This window comes from Vombatus ursinus, unplaced genomic scaffold (assembly GCF_900497805.2).
Source record: "Vombatus ursinus unplaced genomic scaffold, bare-nosed wombat genome assembly UNPS02014973.1, whole genome shotgun sequence".
Taxonomy (NCBI): domain Eukaryota; kingdom Metazoa; phylum Chordata; class Mammalia; order Diprotodontia; family Vombatidae; genus Vombatus; species Vombatus ursinus.
The window spans coordinates 19,926,913-19,949,916 of NW_020954751.1; the positions used below are offsets into that span (position 1 = coordinate 19,926,913).

At 41.2% G+C, this 23,004-nt stretch overlaps 1 protein-coding gene across 2 annotated transcripts in view; it reads right to left on the reverse strand.

The window, feature by feature from the left end:
• LOC114030666 (protein FAM49B) overlaps positions 1-7,954 on the reverse strand; it is a 201,009-nt gene extending 193,055 nt beyond the window's left edge. The window contains exon 1 of one of the 2 annotated variants that reach the window (XM_027845518.1): positions 7,906-7,954. The gene's annotated coding sequence lies outside the window, so the exon portion shown is untranslated. The remainder of the gene's footprint in view (positions 1-7,905) is intronic. The other variant, XM_027845516.1, reaches the window with a different exon arrangement.
• Between the last annotated feature and the right edge of the window lie 15,050 nt (positions 7,955-23,004).

The following is a 23,004-nucleotide window of genomic DNA, read 5'->3' on the forward strand; positions in this document are numbered from 1 at the left end:
ACACACACACACACACACACACACACACACACACACACACACACACACATACACCCTTACATCCTTAATTTATCTCAGACCTGTCTGAATAACTTTATACCCCTACCCCATAACCAAGCATGAAAGTCTTTTTTGCCAGTCCCTGTCTCAGAGGAAACTGGGCAAGTCTGTTCAAGGGGTTGGGGCTGGGAGAACAGAAAAGGGACTGGACCTAGGGTTACTTTGCCAAATGATCCCAGCACCTAAACACACTATGTCTTGCATTTCCAAGCCACTCTGGCCCTCAGTGACTGGCTGAGCTGCTAAAGGTCATAGGAAGACATAGATAAGCTCAGGATTTTGAGGGATTTTACTGTCTTGTGAACCTAAACCTGTAAGGTCTTAGTTTGATGAGGGGCAGGCAGCATGGTAAAGTGAAGAGAATTTGTGGCCTGGGTTGGCAGCTCCCTTAGCCTCTGTTTCCTCCTCTGTAAATACTGGTATCCTTGATGAGCAGTGGTTTCCCAGGCGTGGCTACTGCCTCCACCAATCATTTCACAGCTTCTCTACAACTTGGCAGGCAATTTGGCAGACAGCCTTTGAGAATCATTGCGGCCAAGGAACTCAGTGCCCTAAGGCCAAGATGGTGATAAGCTTCCCTAAACCAAACGATACTGATCCTCAGGGTGTAGGTAGTCCATCCCTAGCCCATACTTGAAGCCTTTCAAGTTTGCTAAGACCTACCAAGGCTCACACTCCACTAGTCTAATATTTGAGAACCCATGATCACTTCCACATCACAATGATAAAGACTCTGTTAATGTAACCATCTGTAAAATGGGGATAGTAACATGAGCCTTACCTGCCTCAGAGGGTTATCGTGACAAAAGCACATAGCAAATTTTGAAGTATTATATAAATATGAGTTAGCATTAATAGCAATAAGGGAGTGTTTAAAATGGTTGAACTAAAAAGTGGGGGTGGAGGAGGACTATGAGCATGGAACATTCCTTAAGTTATCAGACACAAATGTGTTGGATAATTTTGCTTATGCAATTTTTAAAAATCATTCTTTTAAATTCTTCATTATAAGGGATGGCTCTCTGGGCAAAGGAGGAGGAGGAAGATATTCGGAAATGAATGTGATCTAAAACAAAATATATTAATAAATTTTTAAAATAAGATCAGATCAAGGGATAGGATCTGGTGGTAGGAAAGTTAAAGATCTGATCTATGATTTCTCTGGTATAGGAAATTCCCAAAGGAGGAAACTCCCTCTACCAATATAAATCATCACCTGCTCTTAGACAGTTGCTTAAGAGTATTGAAAAGATAAATGACTTTTCCAGGGTCACACAGCCAGTATGAATCAGAGGCAAGACATAAACCCAAGTTGTGCTAGCTTGGAGGCCAGCTTTCTACTCACTATCCTACGCTGCCTCTCACAAAATCAGATTTTACAAGGTGGGGAAAAAAGAAAGAAAATGGCTGCAAAATGCATACATACATTTCCCCTAACCAAATTTAATTCAAGAATTCTTTCATTTGTCATTTTTGTCTTTCCATACCCAGCTTCTAGCACAATGCTTCACACATAGTAGGTACTTGGTAAGTGTTTGCTGATTGACTGGTTGGTTGAATATATATGATTTTTATTTGTAAACTAGTATAAACCTATGTAATGGAAAAAAACTTGAATTAATGGGTATGTTTTTATTCCCATGAGTAGTTTTTAGTCCCTGGGAACAATGGAGAACAAAATGTTGTAAGAACAAAGTGGGGAGAGGAGCAGAACCAAACAGACATGACCACAGCAGGCCATGGTGTTTTGGCCAGGGTTTCACTTCCACAGAGTCCCCAGAGTTCTCCTTTAGCTCTTGTTCTGATTAGGAGAGGAGGGGGTAGTGAGGAAGGTCTCCATCACTGCCCACGCTCTCTCTTTCCTGTCCCCATCATGACCAAATAGTCAGGACAAAAAAACAAAAAACAAAAACTCCAGCACTGCATGATACTAAGTTTGTATGGCCTAGAAATTTTTCATAACATTAACCCTGTGTCCTTCTTCAGCTCCTGGACCTTGAGATTAGGTTGTGGGGCATAACACAGCAATAGCAAAACAGCCCCCTCACTAAGCTATAGGCATAGAAAGCAGTGTGGCCTAAGGAAAAGAGCACAAGATTTGAAGTCAGAGGCCCTGGATTTGAATCCCACTTTACTGGACCTCAGTTTTCTTCCTTTGTAAAATGAAGAGATTGGGCTAGATCAGGGGTGAAGTTTGGATTTAGTCAAAGGGCCACACTTGAGGACCTAGAGGACCACATGTAGCCTCAAGGCTGAAGGTTCCACACCCCTGAGCTAGATAATCTCCAAGGCTCCTTCCAGCTCTAAATCCCAAGACCCATCTTGACAAGAGAGATGGATTCGAGGGAAAACCAGGAACTAAGCCAGGAAGCCACTCAATAAAATTCCTAGAGGGCAGGAAACCTCCCAGCCATCAGCCTGCCAAGGTGTCCTGGTCATCTAGGGATAATGTTATATGCCAGGCACTTGGGGCTGGATCTAAGGGGTTCTGGAGGCTTTGGGAGCAGAACAGCCACAATGTGATTCATAAAATGTTAGGGAAGCAAAGGGACCTTAGAGTTTAGTCCATTTCATGCAGGACTAAACTGAGGCCCAGAAAGGAGGAAGTGGTTTGCCCAGAGTCACATAGCATGTTAGTTAGTGGCAGATGAAGAAATTTTGGTGTCATTCCCTTCCCCTTTTAAAAGCCCCCTTCACTGTCTTTTTTTTTTGAGGCAATCAGAGTTAAGTGACTTGACCAGGGTCACACAGCTCGTAAGTGTCAAGTGTCTGGGGCCAGATTTGAACTCAGGTCCTCCTGACTCCAGGGCCCATGCTGTATCCACTTTGCCACCTAGCGCCCCTACCATCTTCTCTACTGTCTCAAGAGACAGACCCAGTGCTAACCCTACTCACTGCTCCCAGGAGACATCTGTCTTAGTTATTTAGACCTTAACAACCTAGAATCCTGTGGGCCAGGGATATTTGCATTTTAAGCAATTTTAAGCATTTTAAGTGAAAGGCTTTGTCTCCCTCAAAAGAATTTCAAGTAATAGATGCTATGTCCGTTTTAGCTAAGAAAAAGGGCTGGATATGGAGATAAAGGATGTGAATTCAAATCCTGACTCTGCCACTTTGTATAATGTAGCCTTAGTGAAGTCACTTAACCTCTTGATGCCTCAATTTCCTCATCACCAAAATGAAGGGATGAAAATAAATGAGACCTCTAGCCTCCAGTCATATAATGCTATGAGACCACAACAGAGTCGACGGAAACATTGAGCTTTCACTAGAAAACTGATTTGACCTTTCTAGGCCTATCTGTAAAAGTATGAGGTCAGAGCAGGTGATTTCTAAGGCCCCTGCATACATTCATTCACTCACTCATTCATCCATTCATTTATTCATCAGACCTACTTATTTACTACTGTTTAGGAATTAAAATAAAATAAAAAGCCCTAGGGTAAGCAGGCAGACAAGTTAGGAGGTAATTATAATAATAGTACAGGTGACAGGTTATGAAAGCCTGAAATAAGACAGTAATCGTGTGAGTGGAGAGAAAGTAACAAATAGGAGAGATGTTGTGGAGGAAGGACTAGTGAAACTTAGCAACTGATTGTATCTGAAAGGTGAGGGAATGGTAAGAGCCAAAAATGACCCTGAAGTTGTGAATATAAGTGATTAGGAGAATGGTGGTACCTTGAATAGAAATAGTGAAGTCTGGGAAAAGGTGAATTTAGGGGAAAATATAATGAGTTTTGGACATGTTAAGTTTGAGAGGTCAATGGCACATAGTTCAAAATCTTGGTGGGTAGACCCATGGCTAGGGGTGAAAGATAAATGATGATCAGCTAAAGGAGACTAAAGATAAGGCAGACAGTTTGGAGAGTCAGGAGAGAGCAATGTCATGAATGCCAGTTCTATTTCTAAGGTTGCTTAACTCTTCCCACCTTTCTTTTTCAGTCCTTTTCACCTGAGGCCAAAAATTTACCAAGAAGTCAATTTATTCATTCAATAGACATTTATTCATGAGAGAATGTCATAAAAGTCAGTTCTAACATTCTGTTTCTGAAGTCACTTCAGTTGAACATTGATGTTCTCTGGACCCTTCCAGCTATAACATTCTATGGTCTATTATCATTTCCAACTCTAACATTCTGTTTTCTCAGCTAAAGTCATATGATTCTAACAGCTACATGTGCTTTGGGCCAACGCTACCACTGCCACACATCCAAATCACACATAAAAGAAAGTATGGTCCTATGCCCAAACCAAAACTAGGTGATTCCAGATTCTAGGCCCTGCTTCCATCAAAAAGCGAATCAATAAATATTTTACTAAGGATCAAGTCTGTATAAGTCACTGGTCCATGAACAATGGGGTAATATAGAGAAGTATAAGAAGTATAACATACCTACCCTCAAGAATCTTCAATAACATTAACTTAACTGATTAACTTTTCCCCTTACTACCACCCTACCTGTCCATCCACTTTTCCCTCTAGCAGCTGTCAAGATGCACTAAAATGTTGACCAGGGTCTGAACCTTCTCCAGATTGTATTAAAAGGAGCCATAAGCCATTTCCAGAAATCTTCCATTTTCTTTCTAAGACCCTTCATTTATGTTCAGCTTCTGACAAAAGGCAAATATGGATAGGAGAGGAGCTATTTTAAAATGTACATTTTCTGGGTTTTAATTAATCGTTTAATTCTTCCAATGGATTCAGACTACTTTAAGTATTTACAAATCCTATCCCTAGAAATACCTTTATTTTTTTAATGAGGTTATATTATAGTCTAACAAATACAAAAATTTAAAAAGAAAATAAACAAAATGAGGAATGAAATCTTCCAACCTCATTATTGAAAAAGAGAAAAGTATATAAACAAACAAAACAATCACTGTTACAATCGATTTGTTCGTGATCGCATCTCCTTCAGAAATTCTCTTTTAAAAAAAATCTTCCCCACGGATGTTTAATTATCTGTGTATTTTTGAACTTTGTACCTTCTGTCTTTGGAGCAGATGGTAATATTTGGAAAGAGAGAAAAAGAATCAATGGCAGCACTGAATGTAAACTCAATGACTCCCCAATTTACTCTTCTTGAAATGCTCAAGTGCAATTATCTTTACATTTTGTAGATGCTTCAGACAACAGTCAATCAATAATCAGTCTGAAAAAAACCCACATGACATTTTGAAAACTCTGATGGTTATACAGAGGAATCATCTGTAGGAAAAATGGGAACATGCTATGTCACTGAGGAACTTTACTCAGTTGTGTTGGAGATGAAAGAGGGAAAGTAGATTGAAGGGAAGGATGCTGAATCATAGAATCACAGATTACCAGAACAAGAAGGAACCCCAGAAATTCATCTAGTCATGGAATCATAGAATTTTAATCTGGAAAAAACTCATCTAGTACAATCTCCTTCTTTTGTATATTAGGAAATTGACACTGGGGTGACTTAAGCTCAAATCCAATAATGTAAATATTCAGGCCTCGAGAATAAATGAAAAATTGTTTTAAAGCCACTTCATAACTCTTCCCACCCTTGTTTTTTAAGCCCCCTTGAACTTGGGGACCAAAATTAGTCAAGTAATTAAATTAATTCAATAGGCATTTTATTAAGCACATAGAGTATAAACAGTCCTACATCAGCCACATTGGAAGATAAAAGAGAAATAAAGGGGGAAGTTCCTCAAAGAGCCTTACAGTTTACCCGGAAAAACAAGGCATTCATAAAACCATAAAAATGTTAGAACTGGAAGGGACTTTAGAATATAGACTATCAGCCCTGGAAACAGCTTTAAAGAGCATTTATTCAAACCCCCTTATTTTACAGATAGCGCCTTTTAGACTTAGAAATGGGAAGTGACTCGCCCAAAGTCACACAGCAACTTTAGTAACAAAATTGTGACCTGAATCTCCTGAAACTAGTCTAATGCTTTTTCCAAAACACCATTAAACCTCTCTGCCTTTCCCTTTCCCCAACCAAAAAAATAAAATAAAATAAAATAACCCAACACTTTTTAAAAGGATCTGCAGAATGCAAATTACACATAATATGTATTATTGAAAAAGAAACTTAGCTATGTTCATCACTTCCACCTGCCCAGTTAAGGGAGAACTCACCTATCACTTCTTAACTTCCTCAGTATTTCCAGTAACACCCTCTCGTCTAGTGGGAAATTACCTCTGATGGACAGCCCCAGAGAACAGGGTTTAGGAAGGCCCCAGGCAGCCATCAAAGTGACATTTCCCTTTCTTTCTACACCCAAGACAATCTTAGCCTTATGGAGGCTAAGCTTTTTTGCAGAGAACCAATATTTTTGCAAGGTAATCCTCATCAGGGAGGAGTGCAGTTTACCATATATGCCTGTGCTGAAAGAGAGGTAGAAGGAGATTAAGGGCTGGTGATTTGTCAAGAAGCAAAAATGCAGAATTGCATACTTGCATCCCCCTTCCTTACTTGCACCAAACTCTGCTTTGCCCCTGATGAAAGCCAAGAAAACAAGGAGGATATAGCAAGTAAGCACACCACCTAGTTCCCCTTCCCCTCACCTCCAACCCTGCTCCAGGCATACACTTTTCAAAACAACAACCATGCACAGAAATCCACTGAGGAAGTAGTCACAAGAAAACCCCAACAAGGAAAAATGATGTGTACATTTCACATTAAGGAGGAAAGAAAGGAGAAAGAGAGAGAGAGAGAGAGAAGACTAAAAATAAGGAAGGATGTAGGCTTTAAAAATAGAGGGGTTGTTTTACTATGAGGAAGTATTTAGACCCAGGAAGATTTTTTTTTCTGTAGTTCCTTAATTCTGACTCTGGCCTTTCAACCCCAAATGGAAATTATGTCTGGTGGGTACAGAATGAAAGAGAAAATTGAGACCTAGAGAGGCCTCAAAAATTCATGCCCCAGATCCATATGTTCTGTAGTGGGCTAGTTTTGTGACCTTGGGTAAGTCACTCGACTCTAAGCGCTTAGGATTTAGATTGGAAAAGGTTGTTCAACACCACAATTTTATAGATGTCTTTTAGGGCCTCAGTTTCCTTCTCTGTAAAAAGAAAGCTTTGACCTCCGAGATTTCCAAGGTCCCCCCCAGCTTTAACAATTCTATGCATCACTCGCTGCAAGCAATCTTTCACAAGGACTACCCTAGTCTAAAGCATCTTCCAACAAACTAACCCCATCATCCCCACCTGACATGAACCATGGCTCTAGGGCCCTCTTCTGAGATCTTTAAAGACCTATCGGGTTCCACCAGCCAGTGGCTGAGATGCACAGCGACTCCTGGACTTGCCCCAAGCTCCTGCTGGTGACCGCAGCTCCAGTGGCATCCCCCAAATATTAGAAGACCGAGAAATTCTGCTTTTCCCTACCCCCTCCTGCCCCGAGCCCAGCAGCCCTCCCTCTCTTTTACTGAGACCCCTTCTCGCCCTGGGCGTGCTCTGCTTCTTTAAAATGTGCCCCGAGTCTACAACCCAGGACCTCAAGAGGGAAGGAGGTATCGGAGAAGTGAGTCCGGGAGGGCGGAGGTGAAGAACCCTCCTCGCAGGCAAGGCAAGAGGAGGCAACGCGAGGCAGCTCAGCTTTCTGCTCCCACCGGGCGGAGGTGCATGCCTGGAGCAGATATGTGTGTGTAGTGTGTGTGCATGTGTGTGCGCATGCATATGTGTGTGCATGTGTGTGCATATGTGCAAACCTCTCCTGAAAATATCTCTTTCCTGACCTCTCCTCCTCCTTCTTCCTCCTTCCTGCATCCCTCAGAGATCTCCCTCCCTCAGTTCCAGCAACCTTCCCATTGATTCGAATAAATGGACCAGAGGGAGACACTGAGCTAAAAGGTCACTCGCCCTACCTTGCTCTCGAGGAGAGGAGGGAAGGAAAGCTGCTCCTCCTGCTGCTGCTGCTCGTGGGGGTGGTGAAGCAATAGCCCAACACCGAAGAGAAGCAGGCACCTCCGGGTGTCTCCTGCAGCCCCGGCCAATGCTGCTGCTTGCTGCTTGCTGCTTGCTGCTGCTTGCTGCCGCTTGCTGCTGCTGCTGCTGCTGCTGCCGCTTGCTGCTGCTGCTGCTGCTGCTGCTGCTGCCGCTTGCCTGCTGCTGCTGCTTCCGGGTTGGTCAATTTCACGTCACTTTGCCACAGGTTTGCAAAGCAGCAGCAGGAGCCGCGGGCCCGGGCGTCTGCCAGAGCACCGTGGCGAGAAATAACTATAAAAGGAAGAGACACTTCGAGGGAGGAAGAGGAAACACTGTTTACCTTTGAAAAAACTGAACCGCCAGCTCTTTCACAAAAGGAAGAAGCTACAAGCACCTCCCCCTCACCCGGTTCCCTGATGCCTTGCAGGGAGCTTCGGAGCCTGGTCGGGTGGTGTACAGAAGCCCTGCTCCTCCCATTCAGAAATAGGGGAAGGGAAAAAAGACTGAGAAGGATAGGTATGCAGCTTGAAAGGAGGTATTTGGGGAGAGGTCCTTATCCTAGACTGTAAGCACTTAGAGGGCAGCTACCGGGTCTTGTTTCATTCCCATTACCTAGAACAGAAGAATCAGCTCTTAATAAATGTGAAATTGAATGTCATGTTTAGTAAGCGATGAGATACAGACAAGCAGCCAGATCTGAATTTGAATTCCATTCCTGCCATTTATTGGATGTAAATGCTACTTTAGACAAGTCAATTAACTAGCCTAAGCTCATTTGTCAAATGAGAGTGCCTCGCTCACTTCACATGATTCTTGTATCAAATGAGAAGATGGGTTTTATCACATGATAAAATGAATTTTATATCATACAAATGTAAGAGATAATTTTTTATCAATCTGTGAAAATATACAGAGTGTTAAAGCTGGTAGGGACTTTAGGGTCATATAGTCCAGCCACTCTCATTTTACAAAGAAAATTTAGGAGAGTCAGTCAACAAATACTGTTGTTCAGTTGTCTCCAACTCTTAGTGACACCTTAGGTCCTAGCACACCAGGTCCCTCTATCCTCCACTATCTCTTAAAGTCTGTCTATCCCCTTCTCCTTTTGCCTTCAGTCTTTCACAACATCATATATATATATATATATATATATATATATATATATATAAAGTGTCATGTGCAAGAGTGGAAAGCCATTCTTACTCCAATTTCTGGAAATCAATCCCTTCTCAACTATCTTGATAATTTATAGACAATCTCTTAGTTATGGCCAAATTTCCCCCTGCCTATCTGAATACAATTCTTGTACAAGGTTACTCAAGTTCAAAGCTTTTTTAGCACTTAGTGTTAGGCTTATGAATGATTCACTGATTGACACATGTTCATCGAGTTAAGGTATCTAGCCTAAAATGGGATGGGGAGGTTTCAACCCCATCTTTCTGTGTGTATTTTGTATCTACTTATACATATGCATGTTGTCTGCCTTGACAGAAGGTAACCTCCATGAGAACAGTAACTTTCATTTTTGATGGAGTGGTCAAAGTATTCCTATTTTATTATGCTTATCTTGGTGTATGTCTTATGACTCCAATTAGATTGTAATCTTCTTGAAGGAAAAGGCACATCTTAAATATCTTCCCATTACCTGGCACAGCATAGGGCAGTTATAGGGCTTGGAATCAAAAAGACTCTTAAGACTCCATAAATTCAAATCCAGCCTCAGACACTTACTAGCTGTGTGACCCTGAGCAAGTCACTTAACTCTGTTTACCTCAGTTCCTCATCTGTAAAATGAGCTGGAGAAGGAAATGGCAAACCATTCCAGTACCTTTGCCAAAAAAACCCCAAATGGGCTCATGTAGAATTGGACACAACCAAACAACAACAAAGCACAATACAGTATGCATAATGGGTGCTTCCTCTGTATCTGCTAAATGAATGTTGAGTCTGTGATCTGCTTCTTTTAGAGATGTCTAAGTTGGGAGTCCAGTTCAGGTTTTTGTGAGTCAAAGGAGAAAATCTCTCATTGGAAATGATTAGATGCTAAGAAAATTAGTGTAGTCTATTTTGGTTTACTCAGATGAGTTCCTGGAGCAGTTAAATAGTGAGAAGAACCTGATGGTGAGCTAGTCTTCCATTACCTTGGATAAGCACCACTGAAGTAAAAAGATGATTCACCACAAAACCAACCCTGCTAATGGCAAGAAATTGTGAATATTGTAGTCCCAGCCCATAGTATATATACCTTATAAGCAAAAGCAACTCTTCTCAACGCATATGCAAAAGCCCTTAGACAGAATGTTGTTCCCTGCTGAGCTGTTGCTGTTTTTGAAAGTTAATTTTATTATTTGTGAAAGGTAGCAGGATGATAACCCAGAATATACTCAATCTCTATTTTTGTCCTCCTGACTTCTCACTCTTTCTTGATAAAAGTAAAAAGGGTAACATACTAATTTTTCAGCCATAAATCTTCTTGAAACTTCAACCATGTAGAACATCATGCAAAATCAGTTGTAATTTTTTTTTAATCTTAAAAATAGCTGTCACAAAGCTCATGCACTCCAGCAGGAGATCACCCTGTTCCTCCTGGCTGGGAGAAGGAAGAGGGGCAGATCCAGTGTACTGGTGAAGTTGGGAGTCTCATTCTACACACTGAAACTTTGTGGCCCATACCAACTGGGATTTAAAGAGGTGCAGCTATATATTTCGATCTTAAAGTATCAGAGGGAAAGAACAGGCCATAGGACTATGAAGGAGACTGGTCATCAAGGGAGCAAATACTGGACCAGGGGCAAGAAGCATATTTAAAACAGGTAATAAGCAAGATCCAAAGGAACAGTCAGAGTTGAGTCTAGGGTCAAAACCAGGGTTTCTGATAGGAGAGCAATAAGATAAATCAAAGGGATATGGGCTTTGAGTGGTGTAAGAAAGTTTACAGTTTGTTACACACCACATGCTGAGTGTATTTACAAACTTTTAAACCAAGGTATTTTGGGCTGTGGTCTTTCCATCTTATTTTTTTCAGATGAGCTAACACTGTGGACAGCTCCCACCTTCTGCAGCTATGCTCAGAATGGGAGGTGGCTGTACCAGGGCAGACAGGATTGCTGTCTTAGAATCAGAGACTCACTGAATGAAAGAACTGGCCTAAGAGATAATCTTCCTCACTCCCCTCACTTTACAGATGAGGAAACAGACTCAGAGAGGGAAAAGGGCTTGCCCAATATTCCATTTAGATAATAACCTAGTATCTCAGAACTCTATATAAACTAAGGTAATTTAGCATTCTTGATTATACCATTTCTCCTTCAATTCTTTAGAGACTGGAATGAACAGCAGATGAAAAATGAAGTGCTGGTGATAGCAGTGGATACTACTTGAAGGTGACCTATTGGGAAGTGACCAGTTACAGTAAGAGGAAAGAGAAACACAATCTCCAACATTAGCACAATTCTATTTCATATAGGGGCAAATAGCCCACCCTAACATAAAATGACCCAGTCATTAAGAAAAATCATATTAAATGTTATATGAGGTGGTAAAATCTGTGATACATTTTATATAGTTTTTATCAAAATAATTTAAAATGAAGTACTGGTGCTTAAAGTGGGGATAAATTTCATTTGTCTAGGGAAATACTCTTATGCTTCTCTCCTGATGCTCAATAATTAAATGTAAAGCTATTTCTGTCCTGATGTGTTCTGATCTAATCCAATGCCCTCCCTCATTTTGCAGATGAGGAAACTGAGGTTCAGAGAGGTTATATGACTTGACCATACTCACTCAGGCAGAGTCAGGGTTTGAACCTAAGTCCTCTGTGTCTACAGCCTAGGCTGTGTCTTATGATACTCTCTTCTAAGATCCACACCCACATCACAAAAGAAATGCTTACCACACAAAATGCCTATGGGACATTCCTACCAATTCTATAGGATTCTACCTGGAGGTTCCCCTGAACTCCAACTTAACATGTCCGAGACTAAGCTCCACCTTATCTTCACCTTAAACCTCCTCCCTCATCCAATTTTCCTATTTTTTTTTCCTGTGGCACCACAAAAACTCCTATTTTTGTATTTTTTTTACCTTCCCTCTTTTTACATCTAAATTGCTAACCAGATCCTATTGATTATCCTTCCAAAACATCTCTCAAATCTGCCCACTCCTCTATACCAGCTGCTGTCCCCTTTTATAGGCCCTCATTACCACCACTCAGGATTATTTCATTAGCTTCCTTTCTCTCATATCTACTCTTTTCCTAATCCAATCCATCCTGAATATTGTTGCCACAATAATATTTCATATTCCTAAATAAAATCATACTTTCTTCTCAGCTCAAATGTCTTCAGTGGCTCCCTATCATCTACTGAGTAGAGTTTAAGCCACTTAGCCTGGCATTCAAAGCTCTCCACAATCTGGTACCTTCCTACTTCCTTCTCTACTTCTCTACTTCCTTCCCTTTCAGCTCCCTCTCTTATTATACTCCTCTATGCACCCTATTCTATCTTCCTTCCCTCTCCCCTTCCTGCAGCCACACACACTGTGTTCTCACTCCTCCATACCTTCCCTTAACCTGACCCTATGCCTGGAATGCCCTGCCTACCTCCATATCTGTTGAATCCTTACCTATCTTTTAAAGTCAAACTGAAATGCCTTCTCCAGGAAAGCTTCCTGATCACCCTTGCTTATGGTCATAGTACTATAGTTCTAGAACTGGAGAGAATCTTAAGAGTCATTTAGCTCAACCCCCTCATTTTATAGGAACAGTGACGTAAGGAAACTGAAGGCCAAAGAGGTTAATGACTTGCTCCATGTCTAGAAAGTGTCAGAATCAGAACCTGAACCCAGGTCTTCTGACTTTAATTCCCATGTTCTTTCCATACAACACAAAGCTGAAAAGGAAGAAAAGCTCTCTTCCTGCACACACACACACACACACACACACACACACACACACACACACACACACACCACAATCAGTATCTATAGAAGGTATTTTAATTTTGAGGGATGGTTAACTCAGAAGGTCATTAATGGGCCTAGGTAGTGCTCTGGACAGGTCTAAAACATGGGAAAAGGGAAAGGGAAAAAGAAAGACACCAAGGAAAAGGATAGAGTAAAGAGAAAGGAGGAAAGGAGGAGAAAAAAAGAGAGGAGAGAAAAAGAGGAATAAAACAAGAAAAACCAGTGGCCATTAAAGAGGGTAGAAAGGAGATGGACACTAACCGTTATCTAATTATTAATTCTGTAGATGTCATTTGGTATTTAGGTATCTGGTGTAAACAATCTTAGAAGAAGAACATTTTGTTTTCTGATCACTAGACATCAATTTCTATGATAAGAAGTCATATGTACAGGATGTTCCAAAAGTTTTAGGCAGTTTAAAGCTTTAATAGCTTATATGTATGTATGTGAATGCATTTATAGCAGCAAACATACATGAATATATTCATATACACATATGGATATCTATTTTAAGATTATACAAGATTAAATGACAGATATGGCTACAAAAATAATTTTGTTCAGTGATTGAAATGCTGAACATCAACATTAAGGAGGAGATTAAGCATGGAGGTGAATATTCACCAAGGATGTTCACCATTTTATAGAGGATGCCCTGCAGAGTCCAAATAGAAGCAGGATTCCTTATAAATCAGGAGGTTCTCCACATGTTTCTATTGCCAGGGGCATTGTGCTTATTAAATCAAGCCCCAGCATGATAGGGAGACTTCTTATTGAAACCCACAGCCCCTAGAAAGAGGTTGGCCTAATAATCCACAAAGGAAAAACCAAGTGGATGCACACTACCTATTGTCTAGACCAGGGGTAAGGAACCTGCAGCCTCAAGGCCACATGTGGCCCTCTAGGTCCTCAAGTGCAGCCCTTTGACTGAATCCAAACTTCACAGAACAAATCCGCTTAATAAAAGGATTTGTCCTGCAAAACTAGGCCTCAGTCAAAAGGCCACACTTGAGGACTTAGAAGCCTTTTGACTGAGGCCAAGTTTTACAGCTACCATATATTCCTGTGTCTAGCTCTCCCAACCAAAGTCAGAAACTACACTACCATCACATAGAATGGAAAAGAACAAATTAAAATGCCAAAATCTGAGGCCTGTTTCTTGGGGACCATATGGCCGCAGAGGTGAAGAAAGTCCTAAGGCCTCTTCCCTTTCCACATATGCTCTTCCCAAATTCTGTGAGCAAAATAGTCACCAAACTCCCCCAGATGCAAATGAAACAAAAAAGCATCTCAAGTTAACCTAGGTCATTTTGAAAATGCTGATAGCTGTGACTACACAAACAATTGAAAAAGGGTCCTCCCAATCATGTGGGTAGCCAACAGGAATGATGATAAGAAATGATGATTATGAAGAATCCAGAGAAACCTGTGAAGACTTATATGAACTGATGCAGAGTAAAATAAGCAAAGACAGGAGGGCAATATACAACGTACTCTATCGATATATTCCACAGTCTCTCCAAGGCTTTTCCATTATGTGTCATAATGATTCTCCTGGAAGTAAGTTCCCTAGCATCTTCCATTGGAGAGACTGTGTCAGTTGAATAAGCCAATAGGGTCTGCATTTGTGTCAGATTCCCATTACATAAACACATAAAGGCAGAAAACAATAATAATAATAACAGATACTGTAGAGCACTTTCCTCTCAACTACCTTGCATACATAATATTATCTCCATTGTACAGATGAAGAAAACGAGGCTCTGAGGGGTCAAGTGATTTGTTGATGGTCACTAAACATAGATATCTGAAGCAGGTGATCAACCCAGGTCTTGGGCCCCCAAATCCACCTCTCTTATCCCCTCTTCCACACTCCTTCTAAATGTCTGTTCTCTTCCATCCCTTTTTAAATTTTCCCTGCTTTTTAATCAATCAGCAAAGTATGTATTGCTACTGCGTGCCAGGTACCATGTTGGATATAAAGACAAAAATCAAATAGTACTTGTTCTCAAAGAGTTTATACTCCATAGGGATAGAACCACATCTAGTTTCCATTGTCCCATTTCTTCTAGAAAATTCCCTAAGCTACACTTAGCCACCTCTGCCACTCATAACCTGTATCTTGGGTAGACCACTTCATTTCTCTGAGCCTCAGTTTCTTCATATGTAAAATGATGATAAGGAAAGGCCTTTCTCCCTCTCAATGGCTCTATGATCCTAAACCAAATATCTCTTGGAGCAATCCCACCCCCCCCCCCACCCCCACACTGCCCCTTTACCATGCTGCTTACATCTTTGATAGCTTTCATTCATCTCCTTCCTCAGGGAGCCTCTCTGATTCTTAATTTCTCAAAGTTTTGTGCTGACAATTGAATAATAAAGCCTGGTGCTTTATAACTCTCAACTCACTTTCCTCTTCAGGATTTCATTTGCTCTTCACAACTATCACCAGAGACACAGGAGGCTAGAATTATTATTCCTGCTTTCTAGATGAGGAAACCAAGAGTCTGAGAAATGAAGTGCTTTGCCCAAGGTTACACAGCTAGTTTTCAACACAGCTGGGATAAGAATCTATGTCTCTTGAGCCCCATTCCTGAGTTCTTCCTACCATATCACCATGCCTCCAGCAGGCTCCTCTGTGATTGGAAATTTTTTTTTAATAGACTTTGATTTCATCAGTTATAGGGAGCTCCCTGATGAGGAAAACCCCTCCACAAGTTCAGATCAGCACCTTCTCATCAATTTGTAATCTCAGAGATAAACACATTTGCCTGAAATCACCGAGGTAGTGGATGTTAGAGGTGAAACTTAAACCCAGGTTTTTCTCATCCTGAGGTCAGTTCTCTATCCACGATAGCATGCTGCCTTTCATGTGGTTATATTGTTATTATTATTATCATAATTTTTATTAGGAGCCAGTATTTATATATTGCTTTAGGTTTAGGTTTAGATTTAGAAAACACTTTGCATATAATTTCTAATTTTATTGTCACAGCAACTTTGTATGGGAAGTGCTATTATTATCCTCATTTTACAGATTAGGAAACTTGTGGTTGAGAGAGATTAAATGACTTGGCCAGGGTCATATAGCTAATAAGTGTCTGAGGTGAGATTTGAACTTAAGTCTTCCTGACTCCAAGACCAACACCCTAGCCACCTTAGACTATCGTAACCTTCTAACCAATCTTGCAGTCTTAGTCTGATGGAATTTTGGTGGATGGAGGAAGGATCTCAGTTGTTCAGTCATTTTTCAGTCATGTCCAACTCTTCCTGACCCCATTTGGGATTTTCTTGTCAAAGGTACTGGAATAGTTTGCCATTTTCTTCTTCAGCTCATTTTATATATGAGGAAACTGAGGCAAATGGGGCGAAGTGACTTGCCTAGGATCACATGACTAGTTAAGTGTCTGAAGCTGAATTTGAACTTAGATCTTCCTGCATTCTGGTACAGCAATCAATCTGTTCATTGCACCACCTAGCTGCATCTAGGGGAGATAATATCTGCCTACAGTATCTTAAAAGAGAGATCAAACTTGTTCAGCGTGGTACTAGAGAACAGTATTAGAAATGAGAGGTGAAAGGTGAAGAGTGAAAATTTCAACCTGATGGTAGGAAAGAACTTTTCAACACTTGGAGCTGTTCAGAAGAGGGACAGACTGCCTTGAAAGGTAATGGGTTCCCCTTCACTGGAGGCCTTCAAGCAAAAGGAGGATGGCAACATGTCAGGAAGGTTGTAAAGGAGATTCTCTAATAGATTGGATCACAAATAGGAGTGACCTCAGAAGTCACTTATTTCTCCCTCATTTCATAGATAAGGAAACTGAGGCCCAGGGAAACTAAGTGACTTGCCAGAAGTCTTGGTGGGAGGATTTGAACTCAAGTCCTCTGAATCTAGAATCAGGGTTCTTTCCATTGCTTCCTATCCAGAAACTGTTTGGACTAATCAACATTTGAGTTCCCTTCCAGTTGAAATTCTGTGATTCTGCCTTCCCCCTTTCCAATTCATTCTTCACAAGGCTGCCCAAGTAATCTTCTTAACATACTACTTTGGACACATCACTTAGCTCCGCTCAAAATTTTCATGGTTCTCCATTCACTATCAAAATATAAATTCCAGCTCAGGCCATTCAAGACCTCCTCAGCCTGGCTCCAACCTATCTCTCCATCCTTATCTCACATCCTTCCCTTTACATACTTTTCATTCCAGATAGACTGGAGCACTGTCTGTGACCGGTTCTACTCCTTCCCTTGTACCTTTGCTCACACCATCCTTTGCTTGCCACATCCCCCTCCTCACCTCCTCTTTCAAGGCCCATCCAAGTGTAACCTCACTCAAACTCCCCCTTCCCCCTTATGCCACCCCCTCCAAGTGAGAGTTAGTTCTGTTTCTTAAATATCTTCCATCCCCACTGCCTACCACACTGCCTGGCACAGCATAGGTATTTAAATGTGTGATAAATGAAAGAATGCCTCATCTTCTAGTTTGTTTTAGAGTTATTTGGGGACATTTTATAACCAATCTGAGACTCTTTCCTTCTCTGTAATATAGGGATAATAGTACTCACCTCTCAGGGTTGTTCATAGGAGATAATGTGGGCAAAGTGCTTTTCAAAATTTAAAATATTAGATAAGAGGAGGTTATCATTTTTAGACTGTAAGTTCCTTGATGGCAGATACAGTAGCATAGTCATCTTCGAATTCCCAATGGCCAGACATAATGTCATGAATGAATGAATCATAGGACTTAGAAGGCTTAGGAGAGACCATCTAGTCCAAGCCCAAACTTGTATAGGTTAGGATACTGAGGCCCAGAGTAGCAAAGTGATTTTTCTCAAGGTCTCTTGGGCAGGAAGCATTACAGCTGAGAATCAAGCATAGGTCCTATGACTACAAAGTCAAGTGTTCTTTCCATTAGACAATGCTAGTAGCTGTCATTTAGTTCATGTTCCTCATTTTACAGGAAACTGCAACTCAGAAAGGGGAAATGGAATGTAGAATGGTAATAAAGAAAGCACTGAGACCAGGGATCTGGGTTCAAGTTTGAACTTCAGTGGGACCATTATTCTAAATTCAATTTTGGTTCATCCCTGCAGTTGGATGTCTCATATAGGTAAAGCACCTGCCTCACACAGGTTAAGCAAATTTTTCCCTTAAAGGCACTTAAACAGACTTTAAGATTTTTTTTTCTACCAGAAATAATTTTATTTAATATATATCCAAGCTGTTTTTAGCTTGGAGAGAAAGTTCTATTTTTTTCTTAGTTTGTATAAATATTTAAGATATTTCATTTTTTATATACAGTGTATTTTGAAAGGTAGGTAGGATAAAGGTTATTAAATGTCTGGTAACCAAGAAAACAAATTTAAAAATTCTGTGTCCAAATTAGCATTGTCTCCTCCCATGTCTTCTGATGTGTCTCTCTAACCCAAGAAGATATCAGGCAACATTTATTGGAATCTTGATCAAGGAAAAGATCACAATATGTTACATTATAGATTTGGGGTGAACATACTAGAACCACTTGATTCCTTTCTGGACCATTTAGTCAAGAGCCCAAGGCTCACTGAGGGTTCTTCCTGATCACCTAACTACAAAAGCCAGAAGAAGAAGAGGCTAGGTTCCTCCCTCTGGCTTCACATAGGTATCTGACAGCTGGGACCACCATGACAAATGTGGAGCCAGGGAAGACTGGACCAAATGAATCAATGCTGTATCCTTGCTGAATATTTTTTTCCATGCTATTGCTAAGTAAACTTCCTTTTGTTAACTGTTTAAAGAAGTGTGTGTGGGGGCGAAGCATTGGACTTAGATTTAGACATTAACTAGCTGGATGATCTTTGGTAAATCACACTCTGTCTCTTAGCCTTAGTTTGCTCATCTGGAGATAATGATACTTTTACTTACTTACTAGGGTCATGTGAGAAAATGACTTTATAAATTTTTAAATCACCATATAACTGAAATTATTATTTAAAAAATCCTGGTTCAACCCATTCATTTTATAGAAGAGGAGATTGAAGCTGAGAAGCCAAATCCAATCCAGGGCCTAGGACGGAGCTGCCAGTGGGAGTTGGTGAAGGGTAGGAAAAGAGGAGGAGGGAAGGTAGAGAATGAATCAACCTTCCCTCAAGCCCCTATCAAGGGATCTAACATTGGGCTTTAGCAAATCGATTAACCTTTCTGGACCTCAGTTTCCTAATTTGTAAAATGAGAGTTTTGGAATAGATGTCCTCTGAGGTCCCTATCAGCACTAAATCTATAAAAGCCTATGGTTCTTATCAGGTAGCGACCCAGGCCCAGGCCAGAACCACAGCCTTGGTATAGTCCTCTCAGGGAAATAAAATCAGATCAACACCTCAGATGAGTTGGGATAGACCTGAGAGCAAAGCATTGTTTATTGACAAGGGTATGGCAGGCCATTGCCCTAGGGACCAGAGGCTCTCCTCCTTGCCTAGCCAATATGGCTCAAAGTCTGCAGGATCCCCAAATGACAACTGCTTTCCCCCTCTACCACTCTCCACTCCCTCATTCACTTGTACTTCAGTTCTTCCATGTTCAGTGTTTCAGTTGTGTCTGACTTTTCATGACCCCATTTGGGGTTTTCATGGCAAAGATACTGGAGTGGTTTGCCATTTCCCTCTCCAACTCGTTTTACAGATGAGGAAACTGAGGCAAACAGAGTGAAGTGACTTTCCCGGGGTCACACAGCTAGTAAAGTGTCTGAGGCCAGATTTGAACTCAGTTTTATACTTCCTAAAGTTTTATCAGAGTCTTCTTCCCTTTTCCATTCCCTTCCTTTGGAACCCAGTTTTATTGTTAACAAACTACTCTTGTATTAGACTTCTTCCTTTCTGCTACTTACTACTTGTGTGACCCTGGGCAAGTCACTTAACCTCTGTCTGTCTCAGTTTCCTCAACTGTAAAATGGGGATAGCATCTACTCTCAGAGTTGTTGTGAGGATCAAATGAGGTAATACTTATATACTTGTGAAGTGCCTGGCACTCAGTTAATGGTTGTTTACTTCCTTCCTTGTCACTACTATTTCTTGGCCCTCTCTCCACTGCCATTATTCAACAAGCCTCTCCTTATCTGAGGTTCCTGCCATCTTCTTATTCACCCTATCTAGAAACTCAGTACTGTAATCTCCCAAACATTAGGTCATCCTCTTCCCTTTCTAAAGGTTTTCAGTCTTCTTCTCCACTCCAACCTTTGCCCTCATATTTACAGTCTTCTGAATGCATATTAGTACCTCCCTCAATGCTCGGGTCTTAGTGACTTTCTCAACTCTCGTGATCTTACATTCATATCACCTCAGTTGCACACAAAGCTGGTTATATCACATTTTGTATAATATATATCATATATTATATTCAATTACTCCATAACCAATAACTGTTCAACTGTCATGATCACTCTGAAGGTCATAACCTCCTCTCATTTCTCTTTGCTTCACTTATCCCAAATCTACTTCATCTTCACCAGGACCTCTAGTCATTTGGCTCCTCTGTTCTCCTAACCCTAATTAGCCCTCTTTCTGGCTTCACTTTCCTTCCTTAGAAGTCTTGGCCTTATGGCTAAATGGTTCACCTTGACTAGAAGTTGAGAGGCACCATAGTATAGTGGAGAGAGAACTGGCTCTAGAGTCAGGACCCAGGTTCAAGTCTTGTTCCAGAGTCATCAAAGGATAATAGGACAAGTAATTTAACCTCCCCTAGCCTCAATTTCCACATCTGTAATAGGGATGGACTAGATGATCTCTGAAGTTCCTTCCTGCTTTAAGTCTTTAATCCCGTGACTGTCCTCTACTCTCAAATTCCTTGCCCTTTATCCTGTTGCCTTTTCAAACTCCAGCCCTTGGTTAAATCCTATCATCCTTCTTTTCTATTCCTACTTTCATGCTGCTGAATTCTTCTGGAAGAAGTTATGCAACCATGTTGTCTGGGTCCACCTCAAGTTTATGTCTTCTCATCTCAGCTGGGCCCTCATTGCTATACAACAATCCTTTTGCTCTTCTCTGATTGACTGTTAAATTCTCCAGAACAGTTCTAGACCTTTCCTTTTCTCCTCCAGCGACTGATGCTACTTTCAGCAGAGGAACTTGTCTCAGACTTTACTGAGAAAAATAGAAGGAATCCATTGTGAAATTCTTCTCTTCAACCATTCTACTTCAACATCAATCTTCATTTTCTTGACTTTTGCTGAGGAAGAAGTTCTTCTCAGAGGCATCTAGGTGGCAGAGTTGGTAGAGCACAGATCTTGGAGTTAGGAAGACCTGAGTTCAAATCCAACCTCAGACACATACTAGTTGTGTGACCCTGGGCAAATCACTTAACCTCTGCCTCCCTCAGTTTCCTCAATTATAATGTGAGAATAATAATAGCACCTGTTTCCCTGGATTGCAGTAAAGACCAAACAAGATAATATTTATAAGTTGCTTAGTATAGTGCCTGGGAAAGCTGGATGGCTCAGTGAATAGAGTTTCAGGCCTGGAAAAGTGACCTCGGACAGTCACTTAACCCTATTTGCCTCAGTTTCCTCTTATGTAAAATGAGCTGAAGAAGGAAATGGCAAGCCACTTCAGTATCTTTGCCAAGAAAACCCATAATGGGGTCATGAAGAGTTGGATTTGACTAAAAACAACTGAACAACTAACAAAGTGCCTTGTGGGTGCCATGTAAATGCTTATTCTCTGTGGCCAAGGCCAATCCCTCTCTCTTCTCCAGGAGCTTGCCCCTTTGATCATCCTCTTTCTAATCTTTATATGATGTATGGGGTGCTCAGGGAGGACTAGCCCCTCTGGTATGAGGGCTCGCCAAATCCTTTTCAAAGCTGCTTATCTACTTTGGTGTCCATTTTCACCCAATTCTCACCTGTGACTCCAAGAAACTGAAACACTTTCAGCAGCCACAGCCTAGTAAAGTCATCTTGGAAGACAGGTTAAACCAGGTTGAGGGTAACTGACAGGCCTCCAACCAGCATTGAGTTAGGGGGTTGTTTAACCCAAGCACATGAAGATTTTCCTCAGCAGAATTTGCAGATGAGAACAATTTGTTCCAATGACCATGAAAGTGGCTAAAGAGAGCTTGCAGCTCGGTCAGACATGGAAGATGCCAAGGTCATTCGCTGCATCCTGGGCCATCAACAGTCATCTTGACTTTTGTCCTGCCACTGGACTTTGATAACTCTGGAGAGACAGTGAGGCTGACGGTTTTGTGCAGCTCTGCCTCATTTAAAATTCACACACAAGTCAAAACATCACTCATCACATTGTAATGTCATTGGTCCTCTTCAAAAACAAAAGATGAACAACAACACACAAAGGCAGGACTGTTCCAGACAAGGGGGAAACAATGACCCCCCCCCACTTTATGGTTTATTCCTATGCCCCATTTCCCCCCACCATTTATTTGCACAGGAGACAAAAATAATTTGGGGATTGAGAAACTGAGGAAAAGGCCAAATCCAGGCAATTCTTGGTAATTTCTTGGAAAGGGTAGTCGCTAAACAGATGCTGACTGAGAGCAGAATAGCAACTGGATTTTAAGCAGAGAGCCACAAGGAATTTCTAACTTCAACTCAGAGTGAGTTTCCTTGCTCTCAGAGAGCAAGAAATACAGGTTTAAAAATAGAATGAAGATTGAAGACCTTAGATAGGGCTGCTCTGTGCTCCAAAACATTGGTATATGGGTTAAGGAATCTCCTTCTGGAAAGGAAATGCCCATTCCACTAAAGGCTCAGAGGAATACAGACCCTTCCATATGGAAGAAAAGCTTTGTTCCGCTGCTCTCCCCCATCACCTGCTTCTGTGCTTGCATAGACTGGTGCTGGAATACCCCTCCCCCCCAATCCTTCACCTCCTAGAACTTCTCACTTCCTTCAAGAATGAGCTCAATTGTCATCTCCTACAAGAGGCCTTTCCTGGTTATCCTGACTGTTAGCACCTCCCAAGTAACACATACTTGGTCTATATGTTATATTTTGTGTTTGTGTCGTCATCTTCCCACTCCCACCTCCAACCTAAGCTCCTTTAGGATACAACTTGTTTCTCATCTGTCTTTGTATCTCCAGTACTTGG